This window comes from Macaca fascicularis, chromosome 7 (assembly GCF_037993035.2).
Source record: "Macaca fascicularis isolate 582-1 chromosome 7, T2T-MFA8v1.1".
Taxonomy (NCBI): domain Eukaryota; kingdom Metazoa; phylum Chordata; class Mammalia; order Primates; family Cercopithecidae; genus Macaca; species Macaca fascicularis.
Window position 1 is genome coordinate 7,090,818 of NC_088381.1, and position 13,976 is coordinate 7,104,793.

A 13,976-nucleotide genomic window follows, 5' to 3' on the forward strand; every position below is an offset into this window, starting at 1 on the left:
TCTCTTAGCAGCCTTGCTTTGGCCTGTGTTTCAAACTTTTCCAAAGACTTTTTCAAAAGATTAAGATGCAAAGTCTTTCTGCTTACTTAAACAAAAGATTCGGGTAACCATACTCTATTCCCAGAACAAAAGTTTCACTGCGATTAGGTACAGCCAAATTTTTTGGGGGTGCTTTGTTTTGCTTTATCGGTTATTGTAACCAAATGGGGTAAAATTCAGATTTTAGGAGTTATAAAGCATTACTTAAAGGACATGACACTAACAGGAGATCAACTTGAAGACTGCTATGAGCTCCGCCATTTCCACAGGGCACGAGGACACAGGAGATAGAAATAACGCCCTGGGCGCCTGGTGTGAAGAGGGGTGCCATGCGTTGAGCTCTTGCTAACACTGAGACAGCTTCCTGTGTGGACTGTGAGGAGCCACAGCTGCCTACATGGGGCTCAGGAGCATCATTGTGTCTCCTGAAGATCCTGTTCTTACGCAGTCTGCTGCTATCAACAAAAGCAGCTTGAAGTCAGATGGAGGCAAAATCATCTCTTGCCATTATTCCTGCCCAGATTTCTTTTCAGGAACACAGACGTCTTGAAGGAAGAAAAGGTCGAATCAACTTGGTCCAATATAATTGGACCCACATTTTGGGAGTTTTGCCATCACTCCAGAGTGAAGACTTGAGAAGCGTTAGCTATGGTGTTGGGATTTGAAAGTCCTCCATTAGGTCCCAGCAGAGGGTAGAACGTTACACTGAGACTCTCAGGGATGCCAGCACAGTGCGGCACTGGAGCTTCTTCCATGCAGTTAGTGTAGTTGCAGATTAATGAGATGTTAGACGTTTGATGAGAAGGAAAACCAGCTCAGATAATGCTCTCTCCTTGGAACTTCCAGAAGCTCCAGCTGCAACCTTTCCTCATGGCAGGATCCAGGACCAACCTCCGTGGCCACACTGGGTTTACAGCTACAAAGCTGTAACACAATGGATTATCTCCACCACAAAGTCACTGGTTTTATTTTCACTGTAGAGAGTATTCTGAAGATTAAAAAAAAAAAAAAAAAATTAAATGCTTGGCAGGTTTTTTTACCCGTGTGTTTGTTATTCTAGCATGCATCATCTGCCAGCACTGCAACACAACCCACTGAGGAGCAGAAAAGGAAGGAAGGAAGGGAAGGAGGGAGGGAGCGAGGAGAGAGAGAAAGAGAGGGAAGAAAGAGAAGAAAGAAAGGAAAGAAAAAAAGAGAAAGAAAGAAAAAAAAGCAAGAAAAAGAAAAGAAAAAAGAAAAAAATGAAAAGAAGGTTCTTACAACCAGACAGGAAGTCACTGTCCAATTTCAATTCTCCCACTGATACCTCCATGGCCAGTCCTCACAAGCCTGTGTCCTCCAATGGAGGATGAGGAGCAATAGAGGGGCCTCAGGAGCTCTCACTTCCTAAACCCGGAGCCATGGGGTGGAGAAGAGTGGTGTGAAAAGGCCGCTGCCAACGTTCACCTGTTGATGAGGCTGGGCAGCCTACAGAGAATGGCTAGCATATTTTGGCCAACTTGGATCTTAAGGCTCACTGGGAAGACCCTCTGCCTTCCAGACACAGAGAGGAGTTTCCAAGACCCACGTTCCAAATATCCAACGATCTTATTTTCCTCCAAGTGGGGAAACCTGCTTTATTTTTTTGTCAGTCAGTAGAGAGATGGAAGCAGAGTTTATGGTAATCGAAAGTATTGATAGACCTCTATGTCTTTGTCCAATCTAGTTATCCATTTGTTTACTTTGTAATTATCTTTTACAACAACACCAAAAGATTTTAAATTACCCTCTAGCCTTCTTAATTCATAGAGACATTTTTCAATGAAATATACATTTAATTTACAAAACAAAGTTTTTTTTAACCTACCACTTTTATTTATTTCAGAGATTCTGCCAACTGAGAATCAGTAGCAATAAGTCAGTAATAGTAGTAGTACTAACTTATTTTAAATACATGTAAAGAATTCAACAGTATGCAAAGTGGAAGCCCACCTCTGCAGTCAATGCCAGGAGCAATATAATTTTTTGAACCAATATAAGTCTTACTTCAAATAAGACTTTGAAAGGGAAAGTTTTTGGATCAGGGCTTTCAGATCAGGATTCACAAAACTTTTGCTTGGCCAGTGGTGGCCTGAGCCCTTGGACTCCCACCCTGCCCCACACCTGCCCTCTGTCCCCAGCATTATTGTCCTCTTTCTCTGCCCACCACCCATCTCCAGCCTGGGAACCAAGCTCCAGCTCACAGGATGTTTGCCCTGACGCCCTACTGTCTGCCATCTCCAACTCTAAAGTGCCCCCTTTCCTCAAGTCTGCTGCCAGGACTCCCATCCAAACTATATGCTCAGTTTGAAACTCCATTTGCCCAGGCTGGAGTGCAGTGGCATGATAACAGGTCACTGCAACCTTTGCATCCCAGGTTCAAGCGATTCTCCTGCCTCAGCCTCCATAATAGCTGGGATTACAGGCACCCACCAATATGCCCAGCTAATTTTTTGTATTTTTAGTAGAGATGAGGTTTCATCATGTTGGCCAGGCTGATCTCGAACTCCAGACCTCAGGTGATCCACCTGCCTTGGCCTCCCAAAGTACTGGGGTTACAGGCGTGAGCCACCGCACCTGGCCTCCTCTTTCTTTTTTTTCTTCTCTCTCTCTCTTTTTTTTTTTTTTTTGAGACAGAGTCTCACTCTGTTGCCCAAGCTGGAGTGCAGTGGCGCAATCTCGGGTCACTGCAACCTCTGCTTCCCAGGTTCAAGTGATCCTCCTGCTTCAGCCTCCATAATAGCTGAGATTACAGGTGTGAGTCGCCTCACCTGGCCCATTACTCCTCTTTCTTTTGGAAGCTCCCTCTTCCTTTTTGCTTTCCTCTTGCTTGTCAAAGCCGGTTGCAATGCTTCCTAGAGTCTGCCTTGTATTTCAAATGTGTTTATATGAGCACTGGCTCCCCCACTAGCCTGCAAACCCTTAAAAGTCATTTCTGAGTCACTGCCATATCTCCACACCGCACCAGCAGTGTCTGGAGCATGGGAGAGGTGATCTCAATGATAAATTGAATTAAATAGACTGTGGATATCGAGGAAGCAAGAAGCCAGGGCAAGTAGGTAAAGTCAAAAGACAGGTGACAAGCTGGAAAAAAAATATTTGCCACTTTATTAAAGTCAAAATTTCACCATATTTGGTATGTAGGAACAAGCTTTAAAAATAAAGAAAAAAGGCTGGGTGCAGTGGCTCACGCCTGTAATCCCAGAACTTTGGGAGGCCAAGGCGGATGGATCACCTGAGGTCGGCAGTTCAAGACCAGCCAGACCAACATGGAGAAACCCTGTCTTTACTAAAATATACAAAATTAGCTGAGCATGGTGGCACATGCCTGTAATCCCAGTTACTAGGGAGGCTGAGGCTAGAGAATCACTTGAACCCAGGACGTGGAGGTTGCAGCGAGCTGAGATCGTGCCACTGCACTCCAGCCTGGGCAACAAGAGCAAAACTCCGTCTCAAATAACATAAAATAAAGAAAAAGACCCTATAGAAAAATGAGCAAGAGATGTGGAAAGTTCACAGAAACAGAAATACAGATGGCCCTTACACATGAAAAGATGCCAACCTTACTTATAGTAAGATAAATGCAAATTAAAACTACATTGACCTAACAGACGTCTAAGAGTATACTACACCCAACAACAAAATACACAAAATGCAAATTCTTATCATGTGCACATGGACCATTCTCTAGGACAGACCATATGCTAGGCCAAAAAACAAGCCTTAATAAGTATAAAAGGATTTTTAAAGTATGTTGTCCAGCCACGGTGGAATTAAATTAGAAATCAATAATAGAAAAAAAGTCGGACAGGCCTGGTGGCTCATGCCTGTAAACCCAACACTTTGGGAGGCCAAAGTGGGCGGATCACCTGAGGTCAGGATTTTGAGACCAGCCTGGCCAACATGGGGAAACCCCGTCTCTACTAAAAATACAAAAATTAGCTGGGCGTGGGGTCACATGCCTATAATCCCAGCTACTTGGGAGGCTGAGGCAGGAGAATCACTTGAACCCAGGAGGCGGAGGTTGCAGTGAGCTGAGATCATGCCACTGCACTCCAGTGTGGGCAACAGAGCAAGACGCTGTCTCAAAAAAAAAAAAAAAAAAAAAAAAGAAAAGAAAAGAAAAAAACTTGAGAAATTCAAAAGTGGACATTAAAGTACATACTCCTAAGTAACCAGTGGGCTAAAAAAGTCACAGGAAAAATTATAAAATATTTTAAGATGAACAAATATGAAAAATTATATTGGATGCAGCTAAAATAGTACTCAGAGAGAAATTTATAGCTGTAAACACCCATATTAAGAATGAAAGATCTCAAATAAACAACCTAACCTTCAACTCTAGAAAACAGAAGAAGACAAGCAAACTAAACCCAAATCAAGCAGAAGGAATAAAACAAGACTAACACGGAAAAAATAAAATAAAGAATAGAAAAACAATAGAAGAAATCAATGAAACCAAAAGTTGATTCCCTGAAATGGTCAACAAAATTGAAAACCCTTTAGCTAGACTGTCCATCTAAACAACAGAGAAGACTCAAATTGCTAAATCAGGAATGAAAAAGAAGCATCACTAATGACCTTCTAGACACATTAATATAAAGGATCGTAAGGGAACACCATGAATAACTGGATGCCAATAGATTTTAAAACCTGGATGAAATGGACACATTCCTGAAAAGACAAATTACTGAAACTGACTCAAGGAGAAACAGAAAAATCTGAACAGACCTATAAAAAGTAAAGACATTGGAGTATTAATTTTTAAACTTCCCATAAAGAAAACCACAGTCCCAGAAGGCTTCACTGGTAAATTCTACCAAACTTGTAAAGAGTAATGAAGACCAATCTTTCACAAACTCTTACAGAAAATAGAGGAGGCGGGGGGTCTTTTCCCAACCCGTTCTATGAGGCCAGTTTTACCCAGATACCAAAACCAGACAACAGCATCCAAAAAATGAAGACAACTATAGGCCAAAACTATATGGACAAACCATTTCCTATTAAGATTGGCAAAATTCTAAAAGTTTAACAACTTATTATGTTGGTGAGGCTATAGGAAAACAAGGACTCATAAAATCCCACTGGAAATGCAAAATGCTATAATCTCTGTGAAGGAAAGTTTTGCAATATTAGCAAATTTCATATTTATACCCTTAATCCCAGCAATCTCACTTCTCGGAATCTAACCTAAAGATTACAGACAAATGCAAAAGGACATGTGGCAAGACTTTTTGTTGCTGTGCTATTTGTAGAGACCAAGAGCCACCCAAGTGCCCATTGACACGGGTCTGGTTGAATCAACTCTCATGCATCCACTCAGGGATTAGGACCACACAGCTGTCAAAAGAAATGAGGGGCAGCCATGTCCTCTCCAAGAAAACTGGAGAAGTGAAGTGCCAAAAGCAAAACAAAGTGTGTAAAGTCCTCTACCATGTATGTGAGAAAGAGGCAGAGAGAAACAATACGTATATATTTACACTTAAAAAGTGAAAGGATAAAATAATATATATATTTTTTTAAGTTTACTTGTGGCGGCCAGGCATGGTGGCTCACACCTGTAATCCCAGCACTTTGGGAGGCTGAGGTGGGCGGATCACCTGAGGTCAGGAGTTTGAGACCAGCATGACCAACATGGTGAAACTCTGTGTCTACTAAAAATACAAAATTAGTCAGGCATGGTGGCACGTGCCTGTAGTCCCAGTTACTTGGAAAACTAAGGCAGAAAAATCACTTGAACCCAGGAGACAGAAGTTGCCATGAGCTGAGATCGCACCCCTGCACTCCAGCCTGGGCAACAAGAGCGAAACTCCATCTCAAAAAAAAAAAAAAGTTTACTTGTGGGAAAAGAAGAACGAGGGAGAAAGACAGATGCCATAGCCAGACTACTCTGAAAGAATCTTGTTTGCAGATTGGACTTTGCTAAAATGCAAATGTTTCACTTAATTATAAAACAGACTTATATTTAAAAACCAGTTCCTAAAATAATGCATGGAAATCCAATGGAAAATTCAATGAGTGAATCTTACTGGAAATCTGCCTTTAGCGTTAGTGCTATTGTTTGCTCAGACAGCTCACTGGACGCATACTAATTCTCAGACATGCCAGCGTCTCCCCACGGTTCTCGGGTACTGCGTTCCCCAAACTTGCTATGTATCAAGTGTGTAGAATAACCACACAGAGAATAATAACTTTAAGTTCTTGAGAAAACCTAACAGGACATATGCAAGGTGAAAAAGAACAGCAAAACAATGTTTTAAGCTGCTTCCAGTACTGTTAGCAATATGGGTATGTTACTTGAAACTATATTCAGGATAAAGCAAAAGAGAAAGCTTTTAATGTCATTAGGAATAAGGCTTTTAGCATAAGCAGAAAGAGACACAAACATAAAATCAAGGAAGTTAAGTAAAATCCCTCTGTTTCTAAATTTGAATTGAAAATTATCAGCATACATGATGCATTTTCTTTACAGATGCGTGTGCAAACACACACACACACACACATACACACACAGCTTCATAATTCCGCCTGCTGAAAAGGCTCAGAAACAATTCAGTTCAGAAGCACATCCTAGTTTCTGAATACTGTTTCTCACTCAAAGGAATCAGGGCTCCTTGGAGAAGTGCCTGAGCCCAGATCTGGGGCAAGAAATGTACAAGACGATCCCAAAACATCTTTGCATTCCAGATAGCAAAGGAGCTCTCAGAGACTCCTGGGGTGGTGTCAGAAGGATTCAGGAGCCTTTGTGAAACTGGGACCATGCGAACAATAGTAAGAAAAATAACTGCTGTGGATTTACATGCATCAAATATGTTCAAATCCATGAATTCATACTGACACTCTGAAGAAAAGGAATGCATTAATCACATTGGAATGAGGCCAGGGAACCAACCAATTCCTCTGGAGAGGGAAACCTTTTTCCCTGTCTTTCCTCTGCAAGCTGTGCCTCAGGGTGACCAAATCTGCCCAGGGAGTTTCTCTTTATAGATGAATTCCAGCTAACAAATAAAGAACAGTCGACCTAATTAGAAGATCACCATTTTGCGGCCTGGCGCGGTGGCTCGTGCCTGTAATCCCAGCACTTTGGGAGGCCGAGGCGGGTGGATCACAAGGTCAGGAGATCAAGACCATCCTGGCTAACACGGTGAAACCCTGTCTCTACCAAAAAATACAAAAAATTAGCTGGGGGTGGTGGCGGGCACCTGTAGTCCCAGCTACTTGGGAGGCTGAGGCAGGAGAATGGCGTGAACCCGGGAGGCGGAGGTCGCAGTGAGCCAAGATCGAGCCACTGCACTCCAACCTGGGCAACAGAGCAAGACTCTGTCTCAAAAAAAAAAAAAAAAAAAAATCACCATTTTGCAAGTCCTAGCGATATCATGGCCCTAGACAGTCATCATCAAAGTCCACCAGCATTGTAAAAGAGATGGCTCCTAACAGAAGGACACACCACCACCAGTCTTGTCGCAAAAGTTCACCTTGAATCTGAACAGGTTTCGAGACGTAACTATTGGTCAGGAAATGCAGGGAACGAAGGAACATGAGAAACAGTATTGCTGTCTCATCTCAGAGTCCAACCAGGACCCTTGGGCCTCCACCTGGTGTGTCCCCTGTCAGCCTGGGGACTTTCCACGACCTCCTTAGGGCCCCACACAGGTGAGCACACAGGTCACTGTCCCCACACTCTCACCAACTGTGACCGCCAGCTGGCCTCATTCCCTCTGAGGAATGTGTCCTCATTCCTCACCCATGAGGAGAAGGACCCTGCCCCCACAGCTGGGTGAGGAGTGAGTGGTCAGTATCCACCCTTTGCGGTGCTGTTCTTGTTTCCTCAGACAGCTCCACAGACACATAATAATTCTCAGACCTTACAGCGTCTCTCCACAGTCCTCATACACTGTGTCCATGCACCAGGTCATCCAAGTGACTTCATGGGGGAGGATGCCTCCGGAGAGTAGGCAGTCTGGTGAGAACGCCTTCCCCCACAGCAGAAGTTCAACACCGCCCAACAGAAATACAAGGTGAGCCACAGCTGTGAGCCACAGAGTAGAGGCAATTTTAAATTTTCTTTTCTTTTTTTTTTTTTTGACAGTCTTACTCTGCCGCCCAGGCTGGAGTGCAGTGGTGTGATCTCGGCTCACTGCAACCTCCGCCTCCCGGGTTCAAGTGATTCTGCTGCCTCAGCCTCCCCAGTAGCTGGGATTACAGGCGCCGCCACTACTCCCGGTTAATTTTTATATTTTTAGTAGAGATGAGGGTTCGCCATGTTGGCCAAGCTGGTCTCGAACTCCTGACCTCAGGTGATCCACCCACCTCAGCCTCCCAAAGTGCTGGAATTTCAGGTGTGAGCTGGGCCAATTTTTAATTTTCTAGTAGTCGGTTTTGAAATGTAAATAGAAGCGGGTGAAAAAAATTAATAACATTCAATTCAACCCAATATGTTCTAAATATTTCAACGTACAATCAATTATTATCACAAGTCTTGGCAATCCTGTGTATATTTTACATTCAGAGCACATCTCGATTCTGACTGGCTGTTTCCAGCGCTCCGTAGCCACACGTGCCTTGTGGCCACTGTGTAGGACATCTCAGCTCCCAGTTGCAGGCCACACTGCACAGACCCTGGGGAGGGAGGTATTCTCTTGGGGAAGGTTGGGGCTCCCATTGTTTCTAGCTTATCTGAACCTGAAAAAGAACGTATTTGTCTAGTGAAGGGCCCACTGCCTGGAGAGCCACTGAATGGCAGCCGGCCGGGTTGGGGCTGGTCATTGGCACTGACCACAGAGCCTCCACACCTCCCAGCTGTGGCAGTGCCGGCCATCAGCTCACTTCCCCATGTGGCCTTTCCCCACGGCTCCCAGACTGATTTCAGATGCCCCGGATTGTCCTGACTGTGCCTTCAGAATTCCGGCCACGTAGTACCCTCCCTCAGCTCCTGGAAGAGCTCCCGATGAAGCCGTGACTCTCTCAGGCCTGAGGAGCCAACACCAGTTCAAGAAAGAAGACCCGGGAGCCAGGCCAGGGCTGCTGCTGCAGGCACTGCACCCCCCGGGGCTGTGCCCGCTCCAGCAAAGCACGTGGGAGCCCCTCACCCGACCCTCTGCCGACCACTCTGTGGGGACAGACCCCGAATGAAACTAATGAAAGCAAAGACAGACCAAGAAAATGGCCTGGCACACGTGCTTCCATCAGAAGTTCAGAGACTCCCTGTCTGCCAGGCATGGGGTGGGGGAGTGAGCCCAGCCTCCACCTTCAGGACTCTACATACGGGCGGAACATGACAACCTGGGCACTCCTGCTCCACCCCACCTGCTCTCCGGGCAAGCCACCCTGTCATGTGGCTCAGAGTCCTCTTCTGTAAAACGGGAACAGCCCTAATTTCCCTTCCATCCGACCTGTCTGCTCCTCTGTGAGAAGGGGGAGGTGGCCAATGCCCAAGAGCCTCAGATGCTGGGGAAGACCCAGCCCCTCTGCAAAGAGGGGTAGTTCAGGGTTTGGGTTTCTTTCCTCCTGGGCTGAGAAAGCTCGTGGACAGCTGGAATAACCATGCATACTGCTACAGCACATCCAACAGAGCTCCCACCACGGTGCTTTTCAGGTGACTGTGGATGCCGGGCAGGCAAGCTCCTAGTGAAGTGGGGAGAGCAGGGATTAAAAGCACTCAGAAGGGGCTGAGAGTCATGTGGGGCTCACACTGCATTTGCAGCTGGGTTCACCCTGACCTCAGGCCCAACTTAGATGAAGAAGGATTAGCAGTAATTAATGCCATGTGCCGCCTTCTCCACGCTCCCCGGGGAGCGAGCACTGCCCGGCTGATGAGGGGATTCTGAAAGAACAATTGTGTCCAATTGTCTCGATTACGCAAACCCTGCTGACATTTCCAGCCAGGGAAGGGCTGGCTGGGTGGGAGGGGGACGTGGCGGGGCCACTTCAAAGGGAAAGCTCTAGCTCCCCTACCTCTCTCACATCCTAAGGCCGCCTTTGTGGATTCCACATGGAACAGCCTGGAAGCTTGGGGCCCTGGCTTCCTTTTCTGGCCTGGGAGCCAGGTCATGGGGCCATCGCTTCACAGGGATCATGAGGGCCCAGGCCCAAGTGCTCACATGCTCCTCATGGGGACTGCTCCTCTTAAAGGCTGGGCCCTCCTCACCCAGCTCCCTGCCCTGGCCAAGGAGGAGGCTGGAAGAGCCTGAGCCGTGCCCTCCATTCCACTGCTGTGGCAGGTAAGCTCAGATGCGGGTTAGCAGGTGAAGGGAGGTCAGGCGCAGGTATCCTCAGGTGTGGGTAAGCTCAGGTGTGGACAAACTCAGGTGCAGATAACCACAGACTCAGGTAAGCTCAGGCACTGGTAACCTCAGGTGCAGGTAGGCTCAGGTACAAGTAAGGTCAGGTGCGGGCAAGCTCCATGTGCTTCCTCGGGCCTGTTGCTCCCCTCCTCTTGAGGCTGGTTGGACAGGACCCTATGGAACAGCTGGTGAACCTGTGTTCAGCCTGGGTTCCAAGAGGCTCTCTCAGCAGAAGGGACTCACCAGGTTGATTCAGAGGGGACAAGCACTCTGTCAGCGGGTCACAAAGAGGCTGAAACCCTCTGAGCTTCCCTCGGGGCCAGCTTCTAAATCCAGGTGCCAGGGATCTGCTCAGAAGCCCCGGCTCCAGGCCTCCACTTCTTGCCTGTCATTTCTTAGCATCTTACTTTGCTTGGGGAAAAGGTGCACCTTCCTTAGAACCCCAGAAAATGCTGAAGTTCTAGCAGAAACAGCATTTACACTTCTAAGCCGTAATAGCTGATATTTTACCTGTGAAAGCCTTGGGGAAGAGATTGGCTACACAGAACAGCATCAGGAGGGGAGAGTACTGCTCCCTCTCACTGCTGGGAGGCGTGCAAACTGGTTTCTGGAAGGCAGTTCAACAACACGCAGCAAAGCCCTGCAAGTCCACACCTAGGAACCCATCCTGAGGAGAGAATCCTGAAGGGATGCCAACATTGACATAGCATCGTGTGCCACCGGAAAGCACAGCGAACAACCCAAATGCCCAGAAGCAGAGGGCTGGACACATAAATCATGGTCTGTCCATAGGATGAAACATCACACAGTCACTTTTAAAATGACAGAGAAAAAGGCATAATAACCGTGCAGAATTATTGTGTTTTTCATTACACACACATACACCTGTCTAATCTATTCACAGAAAAAGCCTAGAAATACACGGAAATATCAGTCGTTTTAGGATGGAGGCCTTATGGGTGGTGTTTGTTTATTCCTTTGTACATTTCTACATTTTTCTTTTTCTTTAATCATTTTCTATCACAAATTCATTTTCCTTTTTTTCCCAGAAAATATATCTCTTGTACTTTTTATTGATACATCATAGTTGTGCATATTTTGGGGGTACGTGTGATATTTTGGTGCATGTATACAATGTGTATGTTTTTTAAAACCTTAGCAAAAATTAGCAGAAGTAGTGGGGGAGGTAAGGAGGAATGAAAATATTTGCAGGGCCGGGGGCAGTGGCTCACACCTGTAATCTCAGCACTTCGGGAGGCTGAGGTGGGCGGATCACAGGTCAAGAGAGAGAGACCATCCTGGTCAACATGGTGAAACCCTGACTCTACTAAAAATACAAAAATTAGCTGGGCGTGGTAGCACACACCTGTAGTCCCAACTACTCAGGAGGCTGAGGCAGGAGAATCACTTGAACCCAGGAGGTGGAGGTTGCAGTGAGCTGAGATTGCGGCACTGCACTCCAGCCTGGGTGACAGAGTGAGACTCCATTAAAGGAGGAAGGAAGGAAGGGAGGAAGGGGGGAAGTGGGGAAGGGGGGAAGGAAGGAAGGAAGGAAAAATTTGCAGAAATTGTGTTTGGGTTAACAAGGGATAGGAACTGAGAATGGAGAAGGAAGATGAGGCACATTTTCTCTGTCTGAATCAGATATTTAGGGAGGAATTAAGAATGGAGCTCTGCCTCTCTCTGAGTGCACTTGATGAATATGGGTTTGATTTTGGAAAAGACTGCCTTTGGTCATGTTCTCAAAACGCCATTGTTTTGAACTATCCAGCAGCAGTTTTAATTCATGGCATTTGCAATTATATTTATAACATAAATTGGCTATTCTCTGCAGTGTATTTTTTTAGACCCCAAAAAATGTAATTGAAGGTGTTTGCTCCTGTTGAAGGTGTTTGCTGTAACTGTCTATGTTTTATTATTTTCTGGGAGAAGTTTGGAGTTGTGTTTGGTTTGGCTCTGTGCAACCTCATTTATTTGCTCTGTAAAGTTGACAAGCACAAGAAGTGAAATGACACTCAGGCATTTTAAGATGCGAGTCATCTTCATTCTGAACTAAGTGAAAACAAAACAGATTTTCTATCAACCTAAAATCCTCTTACTGGGGGCAGTAGATGTTTTTAGAAAATAGGCTTTGGCTTTGGTTGAAAATGTTTGGAAGATGTCCTATAATTTGCGTGTGTGTGTGTGTGTGTCTGTGTGTGTGTGTCTGTGTGTGTGTGTGTCTCTGTGTGTGTGTGTCTGTGTGTGTGTGTCTGTGTGTGTCTGTGTGTGTGTGTAAATGCAGTACCTGGGAAAATGGAAGACTTCAGCCAGGGGAATAAGAGGACTCAATACCCCCAAGCCTTCCATGACCTAGAGATTAAGGGGATTCAATGTCTTAAAACCTCCATTAAGTAGACAGTAGCAAGAGACCTGTTGCCCTCAGTGATATGCAGAGGTATCTGATGGGTCAGTATCTGCCATTCTCCTCTTTCGCAAGCTCTGAGGTTAGACTCAGCCATGGGTGAAGGAATTACAGCATCCATTGGGAGCAGGCAGAGTCTAGGAAACAGATTGGTCTGTTACCCCAGATGCCCATCATGCCAGGAGCAATTTTCCCAGCCTCTTGTAGAAAGCACCTATTAGTATCTATCTCACTGCTTTTCAGAAACTGTATCTTCAATTGCTAAGTGGGGAAAAATGCAGTTACAATGCTAGAGCTGACTTTAAGAAAACAAGTTAACATCAGGCCACAGTACTCCCCTCCCCCGCTGCTAAGACCCTCTTGTTGCTGCGCACCTTGTCCCCTCCTCCCTCACGGCTTCTGGCTCCCATTCCCCCAACCCCTGGCCCCCTGTCTGCCCCCACCGTGAAAGTGGCAAGCACAGGTATCCTCCTCCCTCATCACAACTTATCCATCCTGTGTCTGCTCCCCCAGGGTGGGGAATGCCTGAAATGCCTTAAGGTAGGGGTAACGCTCTTGGCAGGTGGCCCTGGCTCTCCTGGAGACAGGGCACAGGAGTGGGCAAATTCTGCAGGCATGGTGAGGTGGAAAGCTTGCTGCTCAGGAATCATGGCCACAGTGCCCTTTTTTGTTTGTTAATCATTAAAAAGCATACTACATGAATATATAAAGTTGTAAAACCCCACAGAAGAGCCAAGTGAAGTCCTGTTTACACACTCCTCCTGATCCCCACTCTCCCATGCTGCCGACCATGCTTAGTGTTTGATGCGTATTCTTCTTTTTTTTTTTTCGTGACGGAGTCTCACTCTGTTCTCAGGCTGGAGTGCAATGGCATGATCTCAGCGCACTGCAACCTCTGCCTCCTGGATTCAAGCGATTCCCCTGCAAGTAGCTGGGATTACAGGTGCCCGCAACCATGCCCAGCTAATTTTGTACTTTTAGTAGAGATGAGGCTTCACCATGTTGAACAGGCTGGTCTCAAACTCCTGATCTCAGGTGATCTGCCCACCTCAGCCTCTCAAAATGCTGGGATTACAGGCGTGAGCCACCACGCCTGGCCTAATGTGTATTATTCTAGACCTCTGCTGCCTAATAGAAATAGCACATATGCCACAGATATAATTCCAAACTGTGCAGTAGCCACTTAAAAAAAAATTAAAAACAAATAAGTGAAATTAACTTTAATTCTATAA

General features: G+C 45.9%; 1 protein-coding gene across 3 annotated transcripts in view; it reads left to right on the top strand.

Moving 5' to 3' along the window:
- TRPM1 (transient receptor potential cation channel subfamily M member 1) overlaps nucleotides 1–13,976 on the top strand; it is a 151,962-nt gene that overhangs the window by 43,839 nt on the left and 94,147 nt on the right. Inside the window, exon 1 of one of the 3 annotated variants that reach the window (XM_073995378.1) lies at nucleotides 9,928–10,277. The exons of the other annotated variants lie outside the window; for them this stretch is intronic. The gene's annotated coding sequence lies outside the window, so the exon portion shown is untranslated. Of the gene's footprint in view, nucleotides 1–9,927; nucleotides 10,278–13,976 lie in introns of those variants that run through there. 3 annotated transcript variants of the gene reach the window in all.